The 14,413-nt window shown below is 39.6% G+C and overlaps 1 pseudogene; it reads right to left on the reverse strand.

The window, feature by feature from the left end:
• Positions 1 to 299: 299 nt before the first annotated feature.
• The window catches only part of LOC105714265 (BAG family molecular chaperone regulator 1-like), a 49,449-nt pseudogene continuing 35,335 nt past the window's right edge, over positions 300 to 14,413 (reverse strand).

Raw genomic sequence — 14,413 nt, forward strand, 5'->3', positions numbered from 1 at the left:
GCTCAGGACAAAGGAGAGATCTCACCAGCCCAAAGAACGCATCAGAAGGTCAGATAGCTGGGAAAACTTAACAGGGGAGGCCCTCTCCAAAAAAGGGAGGCTGCTGGACCACACAGCCACAGAAACACAATGAGAAAACAGGTGCCTTACTGAAGATCATAAGGACAACAGTTTTTCACTGAAAACCGAGATAGAATTAGGAAAATTAGCAATAGGCCAATTGTCCCTAGAATAAATCCAGAGTGGGCAGAGCTGGTGGTACTGTCCTTCAGGGCAGCACAGCCTCTTTCTACCACACCTTACTCGGCCAGGGCCAAGTTTGTAGACTGCAGCTGCTGGGTCTCCTGGCAGATGTTCAGCTCCACTGTACCACACTCAGCTACGAACACCTGAACTTGTTTTTACCAAATCTTTCCTTTTTTATCTACTGTCTTTGAAATTTTCTGGCAGGATCAGTTTCAAGATCAGGATCTTCCAAGATCTTCATAAACTAGTTGTGGCTTTTCCTCTCCTATCAAGTTTGCAGAGAGCTTCAGTTTGCAAATCTTTGGCCAGAAAACCTTGCTGGAGTCCAGTTAGATATTTATTCAACTCTTACAGTTTGTCAGCTTTCTTCACAGGCTTCTCCAAATCTTTTAATTTATTTAGTCCAACCTCTGCCTCTGGGACTGTTCTTTTTCCCAATTAACATGACTTGGCAACCATTTTGTATTCCAAATGCTGACAAAAGTATCTCCATTTCCTTCAGATATGTTCCCTTAAATATGGGTTTCTGAAAAGACAGTGGAACCCCTGTGGCCTCTCCCAACAACCTGGGTCAGATCTTGGGCAATTGGTTCACCACTGTCCTGCTGCAGGTAACATGAAGATAATGCTGCTCATTGCTGTGGGTGACTGCCACGACCACCTGGTCACCTTCTCACTCCAGGCTGAGCAGGGCTGGATTTTTTTTCTTCACCTGCAGCAAGCTTGTCCAGGGGGTCCAGGGTCTCCAACTGGTGAGGTTCCTGGCCTAGCCAGGAGCCCAAGCACTTCTAGTCTGGATTCATCTTCTTCTCTTAGTTCTTTTATGGCACCCACTAGACTGGGGGCAAATGGACGCTGGAAGGCAGATAGCACAGTGGTTGAGCAATAGGCTCTGGGCCAGACTACCTGTGGTTAAATCCCGCCTCCATTCTAACTCACCTTGGCCCAGTCCCTTCACCTTTCTCAGCACCAGCTTATTCATCTGAAAAACTGGACATACATGCTCATAATCATGACACTACCCAACTCATAGATCATAGTGATGATTAAATGAGACAAACCATGAAAAGCACTTAAGCTATGGCCCAGCACATGCTAAATGCACAATAGATGTTAGCTACTTTTATCAACTGTGTCTGAGCTATGCTAGTAACATCTCAAGCTTGCTTCCCAATTTCAGAAAAACAGATAACTTTAGATTCTAGAATGTCCTTTAATGATCATTCCTCCGTCTAAATAGCTTCTATAGGAATAGGAAGTAAAATGTAGGAATTTGCTCATTTTTTGATATGATGTTCAGTGAGTAGGAGGGGAGAAAAAGAAAATGAAGGAGGATCACTCTTTCCTCAACCAAATAAGTAGAGCCATCTTATTTAGGCCCTGGAATTAATTGTTTTAAACACTATACTGTTAAAAAGCAGCTATGGCAGCATTTTAACCTCTTTCTCAGGAAGGACAAGCTGCACAAAGGGGTCATTTCAGAACTAAAACTAATTAACTACCGGCTGCTAGTCTGCGTAGTTTCCAATTCTTGGAAGTCTTCTCCACCCACTCTTCGCCCACACATCCTCCTCCTTCCACTTTGTGGTAGCCTTGGATATACCAGAGTGAGGGAGCAGGGACTGAATTGGTATAATCAGAACTCTAGGCATCACTGAGGCCTTGAACTCTTTTGCACAAGGGCCTGTTTAAAGCTCTTTGTTCTTCAGATACCATTTAGAGGACTCTTCCTCTCTGGAAAGAAGTGCAGTCTTACAGGTTGAGTTACAAGTGCTACTTATTTAGAAAAGGGGAATATCTTTATTACACTCATGTCTGTTATTTATCTCTGTAAGCCATTTAGCCATCCTGATGAATAATTTATTCATCACAATAATAATGAAGCAGGTACTAATCCCTGGGGGATTGAGGTGGAGAGGGAAACACATTAGGAATGAGTTTTTAATTAATGTAAGCTTTCTGCTGAGTGTAAACTCCCCAAGAAGCAGACATTCTGCTCAGGATTTTAGCAATTCTGATGGCTAAATTAGAGATCATAGGAGAAAGCAGATAAAAGTCTGGATTTCGCCAGGAAACCTCAAAAGCTTCCCAATTGTGCACAATGTCAGGTGAAAGTGAGGGAGACGTGGGTAGAGGCAGCTATTCTGGGATTTTAAATCAACCATTTATTCCTGCTAAAATTTGTGCCCTGAATATCATAATGAGAAACGTCACATGCATCCAAATTGAAGGGCATTCTACAAAATAACTGGCCTGAATTCTCAAAGTGTTTCGGGTCAAGAAAGACAGAAAGACTGAGGAATTACCCTAGGTTAATAAAGACTTAAAAAAAAAAAAAAACAGAATGACATCTTAATGCATGAACCTGGATTGGAGCAGGGTATGGAAACAAAATACTATAAAAGACATTGAGATAAAATTTGAAAATGGACCATGGAGTGGATAATGGTATTGTATCAATGATAAACTTCCTGACTTGAATAATTCCATGGTGGTTAGGTAGGGGAATTTTCTTCCTTTTTGGAAACACACACTACAAAAAGATACTTGCACATGCATGTTTATAGCAGCACAATTCACGATTGCAAAAATATAGAACCAGCCCAAATGCCCATCAGTCAACGACTGGATAAAGTTGTGTATGTATACTACTCAGCCCTAGAAAGGAGCAAATTAATGGTGTTTGCAGCAATGTAGATGGAACTGGAGACTATTATTCTAAGTGAAGACACTCAGGAATGGAAAACCAAGCATTGTATGTTCTCACTCATAAATGGGAGCTAAGCTATGGTGCAAAGGCATAAGAATGATAGAATGGACTTTGGGGACTCAGAGGGAAGGGTGCGATAGGGGTAAGGGATAAAAGACTGCAAATTGGGTTCAGTGTATACTACTCAGGTGATGTGTGCACCAAAATCTCACACATTACCACTAAAGAACTTCCTCATGTAATCAAATACTACCTGTTCCCTAAAAACCTATGGAAATAAATTTTTTTTTAAAAAAAGAAAGCGCACTAAAGTATTTAGGAGTAGCTGGGCACAACATCTCCAACTTACTTGCAAATAAGTATGAAAGCTAAACTGGAGTTCTTGTACTATTATTGCAACTTTTCTGTAAGTTTGAAATTATAATCGCCCCAAAATCAATCTCAGAAAATTTAGATCAGACTGGCTATTTACTGGGACCCAGTTGCTCATGGCTATACTTTCCCTGTGTCTAGCAACTGTTATGTCACTTCCTTTTGCCAGGGGTGAACACTCTGACAGAGAGTTAGTAGCTTTGTTTTTTGTCAGTGATCATTTGTCTCCTCTGCTGGACTGTAAGCTCTTCTAATACAAGAATTTGTTTTATTCATCTTCGTAACTCCTACATCTAGCATAGTACCTAACTTATACTAAGTGCCCTAAAACAATTTGTTGAATAAATAGTGTAATGGCTTTTAAGTGACCACTTGGACTTAGATTTCCAGTTGCAGGGCTTCATGAACAATTTAACCAGCAGAAACTTTCATATTCTTTTTTTATTCTGAAACATAAATTATATACTTTCAGATTTGTTATCTAACTCTTATCCCCCAAAAGGATGTCAACAATTTTTTAAAAGAGGTAATAGCCAAAACAAGGAGGCAAAGAAAAGGAAATCCTATTATTTTATTGCTACACAAGTGATATTGCTGCTGTATTAAGTATTTTAACTTCTCAGGCCTTATGGTTTATATCTTCAAAGGAGGATCTGTGCTGCTTGCTTTTCTGTTGAAAAAATCAATTTTTTAGCCGTTATATACATTTGAGACTATGCAGAGCTTCAGGATTTAAGATTGTTCTCAACCTCAAAGGTCACAGAGCATGATGGAAGATTGAGTTTGCTTTTCAGTTTTAGTCTCTACTTCTATTCAGCTCTCATTTCACACTTGTGAGTGCTATCAGTACCTATACATATAATCTTATTCTTTTGGGCCTTACTCTCACCGTCTCAAAAAAACCATCTCCTGATGTTCAGAACTTATCTGATGTTCACAGTTATACCTCAGTATTATTACAAGCTGGCCAAATGCTCATAGCCAGGCCATTTTTTTTTCCTGTGGGACGTAAACAATCTCACAGAATACCAAACACAGATAAAGATACCCTGAGACCATTAGAAAATGAAACAAAACAAGGTCACTTCATAATTTTGTCTAAGCACAGACAAAATCAGACCTACTATGCCTTTCACAATAGACCCAATCATAGGATTGCTCCACTTCTGATAGCATCTGATCAAGAGCAAATCCCTGCTTCTTTGTTCCCCTCCCCTATCATTCACCCAAAGCCCCAATTCTATAATAGCTTCTTTCTAACAGACTCTTACTGAGACACTGTAAGGTCCCCCATGATGTGTGTTTCCTCTCACTGCAATGAGTAAAAACCCATGTTGTTGAATTAAAGCCTTGCTCCTGGTCATCTTTGGCTGAAGGGCATTGACACACTATTCTGGGGAATATTCTTCCTGACCACACATTCTATCTACAAATATTTGAGGGGTATTTTAGGGTATCCAAAGAGGGTATGTCTAACTCCTTGTTTCATTTAGTCAGAAAGTATCTATTGGTAACATTCATTTATTCATTCCAAAAATATTTATTGAGCATCGACTCCATAGCAGGCACTGAGCTGGGTGCTTTGGATAAAGACATATTTCTCAATGATGTGTGTTTCCTCAATAAGCTCACATTCTATTAGGCAGGACTTCAGTACAGTATGATAAATTGTATAGGAGAAGTAAGAACCAGGTAGTGGTTTGCAAAAGAAAGCATGATTACTTGGGGAAAACTTGGAATACTTTAAGAAGAGCTACTTAGCTGATCCTGACAGATTAACAGTGTTGACCCATTGGACAAGGGAGGAAGGGATATTCTACGCAGAGAGAAGCCACTTGAGGAATGGCTGGGATGCCTGGGATGAGAAATTGGACTGTAAAGAAAAGTCTGGAGAGGAAGGCAGGGCCCCCCAATCATGGAGGGCTTAATGAATTTAATCTTTCAGTGGCAAGGAGCTCTCCAGAATTTAGAATTTGTGGGGGGAATCAACACAAATATAAGCTGTGACCCCTGCAATGGGTTTTCATTGCTGTAAAACTCACGCATAAAAAACAACCAGAGAGCAACATAAGCAACAGGAAATTGTAGCTCTCCTATCCTCTTGCTCTACCCTAGATATTTCCTGTAAATAATTCCCATACCCATACAGTTCTTTGCCAGAGGGCACTCTCTGGCTATGGGAGCATGCTTGGTTTGCCAGTAGGGTAGGCCCGAAGTGTCAAGTGTTAACTTCCACCCCTTCCCTAATAGCAACCCTAAACCAACTAGAGATGAAAATGAGTGGATACATATCTGAGCATCCTCAGCAATCAGCAGGACATTTCTGAGGCATGTTTTACACAATATCTCAGAAGGTGGCCACTGACATTGAGCCCCAGTTGTCCACAGTAGTAACCCTTTCATTTACACCCAGTGTATTGATTTTCCTTCTTTTCTTTTGCCATGCTTCCTGAGATTATATCCCCTCATCCAATAAACGAATTGTACTCAAATCCTTGCTCAAGATCCACTTTTTCAAAACCTCATATAAAGACAAGGGTCAAGTATTAAATTATGTACTACAGTCTCTATCAGCTCTAAGAGCTTCTGGAATAACCCATTTTTTTTCTTCCAACCAGCATGCCTCACCCTTCTGCCCCTACCACCTTTGCTCTATATATTGCTCATTACCTTGCTCCTAGTTAGGTACCAGACTAACCTCAGGGTGTTGATGACCCCAGAGGATACTCAGCCTGGAAAGCTCCTACTCCCATGAAAAGCTACTGCTTTTCTCCTAGTCTCATCTAGGTGAGTGAGTTGCCTGCCTTGCAACTTTCAAATAAACTCATCACGTTTTAGGGGCACTGAGACCAATGCCAGTCATTGCAGCTTCCCAAACATTCATAAATATAACAGCTGGGGCTTGGTAAACACATTTTTGTCCAGCTAGGGGTCACATGGAGTTCTCTGAGTAATGATAGCCTTAGTGCTGGGCTTGGCCATAAACTTTTTCATCTAAGCATCCAGGGCATGTACCTACTCAGAACATTTGAGCCTATTTCTCTGAAGCAAATATTAATGAGCCGGATATCTATTCTTGAGTCAGCTCACATTCTAATTATTATTAGCTGCTTACATCACTAAACTTGTATTTAGCATGACACCTGTTGCAAAGAGGATCATGTTTCTTTATGCCTGTAATAACAATTTAAATCTCTAGGATCAGTCACAATTTGACATTGAATTTATTTCTATTACAACATTGACTAGAAAAATCTTTTTGGCATGGTGGGTTAGAGTAAAAAGCAAAACCAAAAACAGAAATTGGAGTGTGATACCTTTTTAATAATTGACTAAAGCTAGTAAGAACTTTGAGAGTATATATTAGAACATGGAATTTAGTAAGTTAGCAGGTTATGAAATCAACATTTAAAAATCAGTGAGGATGGTGGTTAAATGGGTATATACTTTTGACCAAAACTCATTGAACTGTGTACTTAAAATTTGTGCGTGTTGTTGCATGTAGATTAGACCTTAATAAAGCTGATTAAAATTCGCATATACAAGCAATGACAAGTTAGAAAATATAATGAAAGAGAAGACGTCATTTAAAATGGCAAAACATAAACCAAAATTAGTAAAATATAATACCTAGGTGAAAACTTACTTTAAAAAGTTTCAAAACCTACATGAGAAAAACTAAAACACATTGCTGAAATATACAAAATTAGACATGAACAAATAAATAGATATAACATGTTCTAGGTTAGGAAGATTCATTATCATGAGGGTGTCAATTCTTATAAATTTGCATACTGACCGAATATTTAACAGTATTAAATAATTATTAATTTTATGTGATAAAGGTATTACAATTATATTTTAAAATGTTTAATCTTTTAGAGATAGATCTTCAAGTATTTATGAATAAAATAATATTGTTATCTGGGGTTTGTTTCAAAAGAATCCTGTGGTAGGGAGAGAAGGGAAGTAGGTGAGAATATAGTGAATCAAGATGGTCATGTGTTTATAACTGTTGAAACTAAGTGATAGTACCAAAGAGTTTATTTTTATTATTCTGCTCTCCTTAGTTCTCCATATGATTTAAATTTTTCATATTAAAAATTAAAGCATAATCTGTTTTTAAATAAAGTATATTTAGAGACAGAATTAATAATTTTCTATTTTTCACCTTGTTGATCAAACAAATAAAACCTCAAATATAAATCAGTATCTTCCAAAGCCAAAACAAAAAGAAAGAAAGGGGGTGGAAGGAAGAAAGGAAGGAAGAAAAACATATATTGTCGAATAAGGTTAGAAAATATTGCAGACTTTTTTTTCCTTTCATAGATTCACAGTACATATTAGCCAGTAGTTTTTTTTTTTGTTTTTTTTTTGTTGTTGTTGTTGGGGGGTATCAGAGCCTTATTCTGTCATCCAGGCTGGAGTGCAGTGGTATGATCTCAGCTCACTGCAACCTCCGCCTCCTGGGTTCAACCAATTCTCCTGCCTCAGCCTCCCAAGTAGCTGGGACTAAAGGCATGTGCCACCACACCTGACTAATTTTTGTATTTTAAGTAGAGATGGAATTTCACCATTTTAGCCAGGATGGTCTCGATCTCCTGACCTCATGATCCACCCGCCTCAGCCTCCCAAAGTGCTGGGATTATGGGTGTCAGCCACCGTACCCAGCTGCCAGTAGTTCTTTTTAAAATTAATTTAATTTTAATTGTTTTTGTGACAGTCTCACTTGGGCTGGAGTGCAGTGGCACAGCCTTAGCTCACTGCAACGTCTGCCTCCCAGGCTCAAACCTTCCTTCCACCTCAGCCTCCCAAGTGGCTGGGACTACAGGTACATGCCACCACACCTGGCTAATTTTTGTATTTTTCATAGAGACAAAGTTTTACCATGTTGCCCAGGCTGATCTTGAACTTCTGGGCTCAAGCCATCCACCCACCTTGGCCTCCCAAAGTGCTAGGATTATAGACATGAGACACCATGCCTGGCCAATTTTAATTTTTAATTGACAAAAATTGTATATATTTATCATGTACAAATGTTGTTTTGAAATATTTATGCAATGTACAATAGTTAAATTGAGCTAATTAACATATGCATTACCTTGCTTACTTTGTGGTGAGAACATAAAATCTAGCCTCTTAGCAATTTTCAAGAATATAATACATTAATAACTATAGTCACCATGTTTTACAATAAAACTCATGAACTTATGCCTCCTGTCTAACTGAAATTCTGTATCCTTTGACAAACTTCTCCCCAGTCTTTCCCCCACCCTTACCCCAGCCCCTGGTAACCACTGTTCTAGTCTCTACTTCTATGAATTCACAGATCAAAAGAAACAAAGAAGGGTATTACATAATGGTAAAGGGATCAATGCAACAAGAAGAGCTACCTATCCTAAATATATACACACCCAATACAGGAGCACCCAGATACATAAAGCAAGTGCTTAATGACCTACAAAGAGAATTAGACTCCCACACAATAATAGTGGGAGACTTTAACACTCCACTGTCAATATTAGATCAATGGACAGAAAATTAACAAGGATATCTAGGACTTGAACTCAGATCTGGACCAAGCAGACCTAATAAAACGTCTACAGAACTCTCCACCCAAAATCCACCGAATATACATTCTTCTCAGCACCACATTGCACTTATTCTAAAATTGACCACCTAATTGGAAGTAAAACATTCCTCAGCATTAGGAGAAATACCTAATGTAGATGACGGGGTGATGGATGCAGCAAACCACCATGGCACTTGTGTACCTATGTAACAAACCTGCACTTTCTGCACATGTACCCTGGAACTTAAAGTATAATAAATAATTTTTTTTAAAACCTGTTGCAAAAAAAAAAAAAAGAAATAGAAAAAACAACCCCCACTTCATATTGAACCAATTTCAATAATTTTTTTCACAGAAATAGAAAAAACCCCAATTCATATTGAACCACAAAAGACCCCAAATATTCAAAGCAAGCTTAAGCAAAAAGAACAAACTGGAGCATCACATTTCCTGACTTGGAAATATATTATAAAGCTATAGTAACTAAAACAGTGTGTTATTGCCATAAAAAACAGACACATACACCAATGGAACAGAATAGAGAGCTCAAGAATATAGTTGGTGATTCTTTTTTTTTTCAGATGGAGTTTCACTTTTGTCACCCAGGCTGCAGTGCAATGGCATGATCTCAGCTCACCACAACCTCCACCTCCTGGTTCCAAGCGATTCTCCTGCCTCAGCCTCCCGAGTAGCTGGAATTACAAGCATGCGCCACCACACCTGGCTAATTTTTGTATTTTTAGTAGAGACAGGGTTTCTCCATGCTGGCCAGGCTAGTCTCAAACACCTGACCTCAGGTGATTCACCCACCTCAGCCCCCCACAGCGCTGGGATTACAGGCATGAGCCATCGTGCCCAGCCAGCTGGTGATTCTTAATCAGGGTGAGCAACAGAAATATCCAGAGAGTAATTTTCTATTTCCTAGATCTTGGTGGGACCCAGTCAATTGTAGCTTTTAAAAGTTTCCCAGGTGATTCTAATGTACATCTTTGAATGAGAGTAGCTGATTGCAAGCATGTAAGATGCCTAGGAAATTTCTGCAGTCAAGAAACTTGTTTGACATTGCTTACCTTGATATTTCCTAAACTTATGTGACCAAGGAAGCTTTTTTTTATCATGTAACAACTATTAAGATCTCCCCAAAGCTGTAGTTTGTAACAGGCAGCAAAATGCAAATTTGAGCTTCTTTGAATGCTGTCTAAAAAGTAGGAGTTTGGGTTAGATTGCTTCCAAGGTGTCTTCTAGCTGTAAAATTTGCAAACTGTAGGGTCCAAATATTTAGACTTTAAAGAGTTACTACTGACGTATCTAACTGTGCCTTTGTATTCAGCCAAATGATTTCATCAATTAATAATGTACCAGCAAGTTTTAATACACCCTTAGTCCATATTTTTGATAGCTTTCTGTCTTCCAAACTCACTCTCCTATCTCCTTCCCTCACCTTTCAGCTCAAATGTAATACCAGAGTATAATTAGTAAAACCTTCTAATGTATTTTTTCACTTTTTGTGAGAGAAATAGAATTTATGGCCCTACCTTAAAAAAAAAAATTCAGCCAGCCATGGTGGCTAACGCTTATAATCCCAGGACTTTGGGAGGCCGAGGCGGGTGGATCAGGAGGTCAAGAGATCGAGACCAGCCTGGCCAAGATGGTGAAACCCCATCTCTACTAAAAATACAAAAATTAGCTGGGTGTGGTGACGTGTGCCTGTAGTCCCAGCCTCTCGGGAGGCTGAGGCAGGAGAATGATTTGAACCCAGGAGATGGAGGTTGCAGTGAGCCAAGATCTTGCCACTGCACTCCAGCCTGATGACAAAGCGAGACTCCATCTCAAAAAAAAAAAAAATTTTTTTTAAAAATGAATTCTGCCAATAGAATATTTATAGCTTTCAAAGAGAAAAGTTTAAGAAGACATCTTTTTATTGACTCTGAATTAAAAAAGCAAATGTCAATGGAAATGAGCCCTTTGGAGTTAATGGTTGTTACTAGGGTGACCAACCATTCTGGCTTATCTGGGATTGAGCTATTTGCAGAAACACAGGACTTTCTGTGCTAAAATGAGGATAGTTTCTGACAAATCAGGACAGTTGTTTGCCCAAGTTGTTGCTAACCACTGTTTGAAAGGGATGGGGAAGATGTGCATGTTTCCCTGTGGGTCAAGGGACATTATGTATTTGCCTTTATCTTCTAGCTTTTTTCTACTCCTACCGTCATCGTGGCTGACTGTCGCTCAGTGTCATCCATCCCATTATTACCTTTTCTTGCCTACTCAAAGGATGCTTTTAAGGCAGCTGAGGTAGTTGGAGGGCTGCATCTTTTTCTATTTTACATCTGTCTTCTCTGATTTTTGATCTGTAATCCCATGGCAACGAGAGGAATAAAGAGTTGGAAAAACATCTTTGGTTGATTTCCATTTACATGACAATGTGCTGTTATGTGGGTGAGTATGCAGGGGCAGAGAGAGGCACACGTTGGAAAACATGCAGTTGACTGGGAGGTGCTGAACACAGCTTTGCTTATGGTTGAGCAACAAGCCAGCTGGTGCCCAATTTGTACTGTCCCTTATTGATTGATTAATTGATTGAAACAAGCACAAAACCAAAGGCTTATTTTGGATGCATTAAAATAATATCTTTACCCAATCTTCACTGGTAATTTATTTGTTGTTTACTTCGTTCTAAGGGTATCAAGTACCTATCACACTGGAAAGTTAATGCTTTTCAAGCAGTTTATCATCACCATCCTAGCTAAGATTATTGGACTGTAAAATCAGCAGAGGTGATAGATTATTAGTAGCATCTATTGGTAAGTCACAGAGCTGGAGGTTTCAAGTGTTACACTGAATAACAAGGTTGACTCTCTGTTTTCCAAGAAGCTTTTAAAAAATATCACACACTGCTTGGCCATGGTGGCTCATGCCTGTAATCCCAGCCCTTTGGGAGGCAGAGGCAGGTGAATAGCTTGAGGCCAGGAGTTCGAGACCAGCCTGGGCAACATTGTGAAACCTCATCTCTACTAAAAATACAAAAATCAGCCAGTGATGCATGCCTGTAGTCCCAGCTACATGGGAAGCTGAGGCATGAGAATAGTTTGAACCCCAGAGATGGAGGTTGCAACCTAGGTGACAGAGCGAGACCCTGTCTCAAATAATGTCATATTATATATATATAATATATATATAATTTATTATCTCCTAGTTTTTGTGGGTCAGAAATCCAGGCACAGCTTATCTGAGCCCCCTCACACAAAGTCTCTCATGGGCTGCAGTCAGGATGTTGACTACGGCTGCAGTCTCGTCTCAAGGCTGCAGCAGGGAAGGACTCCTTTCCTAGCTCATTCATGTGGTTGCTGGCATGTTTCAGGGCCTCAGTTCCTCATTGACTTCTGAGTGGAAGGCACTCTGAATTCCCTGTCACATGGGCTTATCCAACAGAGCAACTTGACTAATCAAAGCCAGCAAAATGTTCTGCTAGCAAGATAGAAGCCAGTCTTAAGTAACTAATCATGGAAGTGAAATCACTTTAGCCACATTCTATTTGTTAGGGGCAAATTACTAGGTCCAGCTCACACTCAAGGGGAGAGAATTGTACATGGGTGTGAATACCAGGAGACAGGGCTCATGGGGGGCCATATTAGAAGTCTCTTCTTCATGAAGTAGTTTCAGAAGGAGTATAGCAAATTGGTTGGCTGAGCCACCTCTGAAGCCTTGTTTGGACTCTTGGCATTGCCACTTACTAGCTATATAGCCTTGAAAATAGTTACTTAATTTCTTCAAAGGCCAGTTCACTCATTTATTAATCAGAATAATAATTAGCTCTCCAGGTGGTTGAGAGGATTAAATTAGGGGAAATTATATATGTAGACATTTAGCATGGTGCCTGACACATGGCAAGTACTCTAAAACATGACTTTTCCTAGCCATGGTTCCCCAGCAGCAGACCCTGAGAGATAGGAAGATGAGATGAGCAGAGAAGAAGCAAGGGCAGAATTTTGGCAGACATTCTGTAAGAGGTAATTTCAGCCTGATCCTGCAGGGAAATTCTGCAGTGTGAGGCCTCCAAGTTACATCATCCTGAGATCAGGCAGTTGTGCTTTCAAACTCCCACATTCTATAGCCATTGGTTAACAGCCACCCCCATGTAGGGGTGAGGGATGGAAACTCCCAGAACTAATCCGCTGACCTGTGGGCAAAATAGCTCCAATAGCCTAAGGGCAGCTTTCAAAGAAGACCCCACTGAAAGGTGGCAATTCAAAGAACACTGAAATCAGTGGAAGAAGGACACATATAGTAAAATGGCAAAAACAATCTGAAGGAACCTGTCTGGAGCACTAACACTGTCCAATGTGTTACTCAGTAAAACATAAAGGTTCCAGTCTGACTAGTGACATAAAACAAGTACACAGAAAACTGTAATCAAATGCACAATATAATAATTTCTGTAATGGAAGTTTCAGCTGGGGTCTTGGCAGAAGTTTCACCCAGGTCTTTACAAGAGAAGACATCCAAAATGATACTGAATGTTGGTCAGGATTTTAACAACCGGAGATGAGGGTAGTGGCATGAGAAAAGGCATGGAAGTAGGAAATCTGGGAACAGGTTTAGGGAACAACAAATAATTCCGTTTTCTTGTAGGGTATGGTAGAAGCCAAGCGTAGATGGACTGGGATAGATCACAGAGGAACTTAAACATAGGAATGGTAAATTTTCACTCAACTAAAAAAGAAGTAGGAGCTACTAAGGTTTTTGAGCAGGTGAGTGATCATTGCACTCCTTTAGCAAATTAATTTGACTTTGTTGGATATGATGAGTTGGAGTAGGAAAGGAATGAGGGAAAGGGAAAGATAAATTGGAAGGTTATTAGAAAAGACAATATGCATGATTGTGAGGATTGGGAGTAGGGTAGCGGTAGTGAGAATGGAATAACGGGTCAAATGCAAATGTTGCAAAGGCAGAGAGCTTACAAATTTGGCAATTGATTAGATACTGAAAAGAGCAAAAAATAGGCTTTGAGCTTTCAGGAAAAGGATATAATTTGTGGGAGGACATAATGAATTTACTTTGGACATGTTGAGTATGATATTCTGTTGGATTATACAGGGAATAATGTCCATTAGGAAGTTGTGAACGTATAAATAGAGCTTGAAGAAATAACTGCATAAAGAGATATAGTTTTCGTAGATAAAACAATGCACTTTGATTCATTCATCAAGGTTCAAGAGAAAGAAAAAATAAGAACCAAGGACAGAGTCTTGGAGAGCCTTTAGAAGCAAGAGGAGGAAGAAAATCAGTGCAAGAGTCAGAGAAGGAGTATCAAGAATTAGGAGAACAAAGAGCCTTCAGTGTCATAAAAGTCAGGAGAAGAGAGGCTTGAGGAGAACATCAAAAGGTGGAGAGAGGTGGAGAGGAATAGAAAGAAGAATATAGCAATTGGATTTATAATTAGTAGGTTATCTGTGACACTGGTGAGTGGTTTCAGAAAGATGGCAGAAATGAAATCCACATTTCAAGAGGAT

The sequence above is a fragment of the Aotus nancymaae genome, unplaced genomic scaffold (genome assembly GCF_030222135.1).
Source record: "Aotus nancymaae isolate 86718 unplaced genomic scaffold, 86718_ANA_hifiasm-v0.15.2.pri h1tg000058l, whole genome shotgun sequence".
Classification (NCBI taxonomy): domain Eukaryota; kingdom Metazoa; phylum Chordata; class Mammalia; order Primates; family Aotidae; genus Aotus; species Aotus nancymaae.